The sequence below is a fragment of the Zea mays genome, chromosome 1 (assembly GCF_902167145.1).
Source record: "Zea mays cultivar B73 chromosome 1, Zm-B73-REFERENCE-NAM-5.0, whole genome shotgun sequence".
Classification (NCBI taxonomy): domain Eukaryota; kingdom Viridiplantae; phylum Streptophyta; class Magnoliopsida; order Poales; family Poaceae; genus Zea; species Zea mays.
In genome coordinates this window covers 224,078,674-224,086,000 of record NC_050096.1, presented here as the reverse complement: position 1 = coordinate 224,086,000, position 7,327 = coordinate 224,078,674, and positions in this window count along the sequence as shown.

Below are 7,327 nucleotides of genomic sequence, written 5' to 3'. Positions count from 1 at the left end.
AGAATTAGACCTAGTTTTGTATTTTGAATTCCAAAACTTGTTTATTTCATATCTTTTTCATATGAACTCCAAATTGAGTGATTCAAATTGCAAAATGTTTATAAGATTATTCTCCATCTGATGAAATTATAATCATTCAGTGTCTACTTGTATTAATTTTATGCATAGACTAGAGGTTAGTGTAAGTGATGGTTTTTATTAATAAGAAAGATAAAAGGAAAACCATAATGGTAATTAGATGTTTAACTTTGCGAGGTTAATAATATGTAATATATGAACCTAACCATGGTATTTTTCTTATGTCTCATTAAAATAAATAAAATTAAGTTATGTAATCTATTGTGATAAGTAATACTTAGAGAACCACAAACCTCTAGGTGTATTAGTCCACCCCAGATTCTAGACTTCACTTTTGAGTTTGTTACTTTCATTTGAATTAGTGTTCACTTGATTGTACATATTTGGTGTATTGTTTCTTGTCATTATCCAAATGTGTTAAATGCATGATCGCTTTGCGTAGACAACGAGCAGCCCGTGGTTCTTGAGTGTGTTGCCGAAGATCTTCCTAAGCAACAACCTGGTGAAGGCAAGTGTATTCTAACCTATTTTGTCCTACTTACTTTATAATTCACTGTCCTGCATTACTTAATTGAAACCTAAGGATTGACTAGTCTGTATTTATCTTATCCTTGTTTACCTTTTGGTTTATTATGGTTAGCTTCATACTATTGCTTCACTTTAATCAACGAACATGATGCAAATATTTATGATACGATGATGTTAATATGATTATGATGATGTTCTTATGGCACTTTAGGGGACTCATGTCGTTTTCCTGAGTACCTCTCCATAAGGACCTGTTCGTTGAGTGACCACTCGGCATAACAGTACAACCATGATGGTGGATTGGGACGCCCTTAGCTGAATAATTAGATAAACCTAGGGGTATAGTTGGCTTTATAGGAGGGCTGTCAATGGGGGCTAGGGCATAGTGCTCGCTCAACTAAGGGTGGGTGCCGAGGTTCATTCGATTTGGTTTTGTTAGTCACCCACCTTAGGGAGGAGTACTGTGTTTGTACGACTGGCGAAACCTAACGAGCAACTATGCACCAGGGGAGTCTTTGTTAAGGCTACACAGTGAAACCTTGTCGACTCACCTTGGTTGTGTTTGAGGGTTTGATCGACCCGAGGCAAAAAGGAATCACGGCTCGTGGGTAAAGTGTTAGAAACTGGTATATCAGTCGTGCTCACGGTTAAGTGCAGCCTTGGGATCCTCTTTGATTAGAAGAACTTTGGATACTTTTATGATGATGGTTAATGATGATGAATATAACTCTGATCTATGGTATTTCCTCTTGGAGGGAGTACTTTTGGATAATAATTGAGTTTATTACTAAAACTTGGCTTACTACCAGTAATAAATATCTAACCAACTAAAAGAAATTGCTTAAACCTTAACTCCACATACAACTAGTCCACTTTAGCCAAACGAGACATTTGCTGAGTACGTTGATGTGTACTCACCATTGCTTTAAAAACCACCCCACCCTAGGTTGTCCCCATTACAATCAGTGCTTAGGAGGAGATGCGGCTAACATGGAGGACTTTGAGGAGTTTTAGGACTACGATGAGTTCTAGTTGTGTTAGTGGCAAACCCTTAGTCAACTGCCTATGAAGGCCATATCTCTACGTTTCGTATTCCGCACTTTGATCACGTTAATGACTGTGTTATGTTAATGACTCTGTGGATGTCTTGGACATCTTGATGTAATAAAGTACTTATTTCTACTATTATTTTGAGCAATGTGTGATGATGTCCAACTATGTAATCGCTGTGTACGCGAGATTCTGATCCTAGCATGTACATGGTTCACATTCGGTTTGTCTTCTAAAACCGAGTGTGACAAGTGGATCCTAGGCCGGTGTTTTGTTACGTGTTCGTCGGATTCTGTTAGAGAAGGAAAAGGAAGGTTTGGTTGAAGCGTCCCCACGTGTCAGCGACAGACGGAGTGGGTGAATTGAGACCGGGATGGCACACGTGAAGTGTGCGGTTGCCGCATAGGCCCACATGTCGGCTATCATGGTAAACATGTGTGTGGTTCGTAAGGGAGTCCAACTCATTGGCCCCACCTGCTATTCTCTCGTGAATGCAGACCCAAGTGTAGGTAAGCTTTCCCCTTTATTTCCATGTTTTCTATTTTAATTTATAGATTTCAAATTTGGTTTTGAGCCATAATTTCAAATTCAGGTCAAATGCATAAACTAGAAATCCAACATGCTATGAAATATATTTATATTTTATATCATTTAGTTTATCCATTTATTTTAGGTAAAATTCCCACATACAATACTTATTTTAAGAAATCTTTTTTGCGTAGTAAAGTCTAAAGGTCCATTCACAAATCTAACATTCCTCTATATTTTAATAGGAATAAAATAATTTCTAGTATGTAGCCTTTAATAAGAAATGTTTTGACTTACATCCTTTATAGAGTACTTATAAAGTTCAAAAGGGATAACTTAATTCATACGAGGATCTTTTTATTCAACCTTTTATTAGAAAATATTTTTGTCCAAGGAAAAGTAATATTTTTTAATTCAAAATCTTTGGAGATTTCTACTAAACTCCCAAAATAAGATTTTGTGTGTTCATTTCCGCTTAATGTATCTTTTCGTAGGGCTTTGGTGGGTCACAACCTATTTTTATGGCATAACCTTGTGCAATGTCTGGTGCATGTTCAATTGCATACTAAAAAGGATCACTTTAGTTGGAACCTAACTTTATTGGGACAACTTACTATTCAATCAATGTATAGGACAATGATTAATAAAGGTTATGTTTTCCATCACAAAGTTCTTTGGAAATTAAAATTGCCACTAAAGATAAAAATCTTCATGTGGTACATACTCAAAGGAGTGGTACTTACCAAAATAACTTAGCAAGACGGAATTGCCAAGGAAATAAAAAGTGTGTTCTGTGATAATGATGAAATGATTCATCATTTATTTTTCCGGTGCCTTTTGCCAAGGTGTTTTGGACTGAGATCACCACGGTCAATTTGAATTTTTTGCTCTTAACGGATAGAGGTTTACAAATAGAATTGCAGTGTAACATTTTCATCTATCCTTTCATTATTTTTGTTGTTTGGTTCGGAGGTTTGTCCCTCCCTATGGCGCAGACAGATGTGATGTCGTTTCTATAATAATTTGGCCCTACCCTCTTTGCGAGATGGATGTGATGCTGTTTCTATAATAATTTTGGCCCTATCCTCTTTGCAAGGTGAATGCCAAATATTGGTATGCATTATCTAAAAAAGATATTACTCTCGTATTTCTTCTACTATAGTAGTTTTTAGCTTTTTTATAGTTTTATGTCATTATTCTCGTGATGGCATACTTCAAGAAGTAATTGATGCCCACAAATTGAAGTTTTCTAGAGAGTTTTCCTCATGTCAGAGAATACTCCACCACTTGTGATCTTCTGTAACATTCTTTTTATGTCACTAAACCTTGAATTTACATCGCGCATTCCGAAATTTATGACACCTTCATGACAAAAATTACACTGTCACCTATATCATGTGTGTTATTACATGTTCTATGACATTTTGTCATGTATCATTCATCATAAGTTTGTCTTGCCAAAAATAATACGTCATAAAAGAACTACCAATGCCAAAAAAAAAACTTTATTATGATAGGACATTCATCACAAAAGGGCACACATGTTGTAGTGAAACGGTGTGTGTAATAGATATCGGTTTGTCGTAGAAGCTATGGAAGAGTTCGCAATCACATAGGCTGCTTGATAGGGGAATGAAGAGAAGTTGGCCATGAGTATCGAAGCCAAATAATTCCAAAATCACATGCCATTGGTTATCTAAGCCGCTAATTGCCCTTAAAAAAAGCAGCTAATTGACATGACACCGTGCAACTCGGTAGCCGACATCCACTTGGACTTCCTCCTTAGATGCGATTTGTAGTTCCATTGGTGTAAAGTAATAATTAAGCATCTAAAAAGCTAAAAGGTGATATTTTTTGTGAAACTTAGTGGAATACAATGTCCGTAAAATTAGTAGTAAAGTATATATAAATAGGTTGTTGCGACGAAGGATCTATTTATTAGTCATTTGAAAGGTGAAAACTGGAGTGAAACTCAAATGTGTGTATACTAGTACAATGATCATGGGTTGCGTCTGCGATGGTATATCAGTTATTGTATAATACAATAATTATACGGCACCCGACGGTCTAGTGGCAAACCAGTGTGATGGATCATCTGCATAAAAATAAATTTAAAATTAAAGTGGATACTCTATAAAAAAATAAATTTAAAATTAAAGTAGACATATGACCGGCATATTAGATCTAGTCTACACATTTCATATGTGACGTAGTGCACACAATACACGAAACTCGTGCTTTAAAAGAGCAGAGATATATAACATGCTTTTCCTTTGGTCCATCTTTTATGCTTTCTTTTTTTTGCTTGGGGTTTGTCACAAGAACTTCCACATTCGTAGTTGAAATTAACTATATGATATGATCCTTTCTTTTTCAATAACACATTATACACGACACGAGGTCTACTTGCAATCGTCTTCCCTTTACGTGTGGAAATTAACAGGTTTTTCCAACGGCACATTTCGTGGCTACACCGAAAGATCGTGATCAAAAGAATACAATCCACCTATTTATATTCTCCTTATTCCACTTTTTCGTGAAAAAAGAAATCTATAGCCCGGCTATGGAGTATAGGCTATTTCGACAAGGTAGCAAGATTCCAATGCAGCGACGACGCGCCAAACGTGTCTGTCTGACACACGTGATGACGTGGGCCGTGTCAGCGTACGCCGGTCCCCGCAGGCCCATGTGTCGACTCATGGGCGTCCGTGCATATTTCATTTTCCACGAACCAAGATGCTAGTAGTATATGTATACGGAGTGACGGGCTACGAGTAACTGTACGGACGTTCACGCTTGTAGCAGTGACACGATAGCGGTCAGCACTCTGCAGGGCCGCAGCCTGGAGAGTTGACTTGTAGTATGGATGGATTTGAATGTGATGTGATAAGTCGATGCGAGCCGTCCAATCGATGCAGGCATGGCCAGAACTGCGGAAAGGCTACCGTTTTCCTTTACGTAGAGAACTAGAGATTAGCTAAATTTACTTATTTAGCTGCTCTCTGAAATAGATTTTACAAAGATTTGTAGACTAATCTAACATATCTATAAATTAGAATTTTGTATGGTATATGTGAACTAGACTATCTAAAGAGAGCAAAGAAGTAGAGATGTAGAGCTACTAAACTAGAAGAGCTATTTTACAATGTCTATTGGAAATGCTTTTATTCTAATAATAGCTAAATTTACTTTTACAACACGATCTTGCTAGTCTCTTGGAGTTGCTATTAGGATGGCTCACTATTACCCACGGGTTACATATGCGAGCAGATATCGATTTATTCAGCTTCAATGCCAATTGGATCGGCAAATCAGTCGATGGGTCTGACAATCGTCTGGTCTGATTCGTTACGATCATGTTGAAGTTGAATTGGTCGATATCAATTGATACATTGGATGGTCCAATTGATACTGATATGAATTGATCTGTGTCGATCGTCTTTAGCTACATATCAAGTTCTGATTGGTCCACATCGTTTTAACCATCTAAAATCCAAAAAACTTGAAAAAATATCCAAAATTTTAAATGAAACCATAAAATTCAGCTTACAAATGAAAGAGGGATGTTTGGGTTCATTCATTCACACCCTCACTCTTCATTCGCTCTTAACATTTCTTATTTCGCTCCTCTTACTCTCTTTTCAATCCACTAAACAACTCTCGTTGTGTCTTTCCTAGGCTCTGACATTGAGATGACCGAATACGAGATACTCAATATGATGCAAGAAACTATGATGGATGCGGCAATGAAGCTTCCTACAGGCCTTCAACAGGAGAGAGAGAGAGGTGAAGGATGCAGCAACGAAGCTATATCGACTGACATCATGAAGTTGCCCATAACCGGCTGATGCAATACTACTTCAATGACCAGTGCATCTATCCTTTGCTTTACTTCCGTTGATGGTATTGGATGCAGAAAAGTATCTTTCTTCAAATCTTGGAGGTGTTTGGTAAAAATTGCTGCTATTTCACTCTTAAAGTTGACGCACTCAATCGTAACGATTTCTCCCCCACGCAAAATGCACCGTTGCCATGCACATGCTCGCGTACTGTAGTGTTGCTGACTCTATTGATGAGTATATCAAAATAGGTAAAAGCTCGACCTTAGAGTGTCCTAAACATTTTTCTAGGGGTGTCATTTCATGTTTGGTGAGGAGTATAGTCGTTGTTCCATTATTGACAATCTTAGACGTCTTTTTAGCTAAGGGAGAGAAGATGTGATTTCCTAGTATGATAAGGAGTATAGAGTACATGTGTTAAAAGTGGAGAAACAACCCTAGTTTACGAAAAGGGTAGTTTATAGGGGTGATATCAGATCCTAGACATCATGCTCGAAGCGGTTGCTTCTTATGACTTCTAGATTTAGCATGCTTTTTTGGGGTAGCATGGTCGAAGGAACAACAATGTCAACATGTTGAACTAATCATTATTGTTCAAGAAATTCTCAAGGAAGAAGCACCAGACATGAACTTCATGGTGAATGAACATGAGTACAACCAAGGACACTACCTCACCCATGACATCTACCAGTGGTGGTCAGTGTTTGTGAAGATCATTCTTCTCGCATAGAATTTGAAGTAGCAGATATTTGTTGAGGTGCACAGAAGGACGTAAAGAGAGCATTTAGGTTCTCAAGGCTTCCTTCCATATTCTCACTATGCTATGTCATTCTTTTCTTACTAAGTACTCGGTGTGATCGTACCTTGTAACACCCTAAATCCATCAAGTAAAAGTAATCCAACATTTGTTATTACATCCTTTAGACAGGAAAATATTTATGTTCTCAAATAATGGAAAGGTAATATAAATCAATTATACCTTGTCCTTATTACCTTTTGGGTTATTATGGTTAGCTTCATGCTATTGTTTTATTTTAATCAATGAACATGATGAAAATATTTATGATACAATGATGTTATCTGGATTATGATGATGAACTTATGGTACTTTAGGGGATTTAGACTGTTTCCTGAGTACCTCTCCGTAAGGACCTGTTCGTGGAGAGACCACCCGTAAAAACAGTGCAACCATGAGGGTGGTATGGGACACCCTTAGCTGATTAATTAGATGAACTTGGTGGTGTAGTTGGCTTTGTCGGAGGGCCGTCAATGGGGGTCGGGGCATAGTGTTTGCTCTGCTAAGG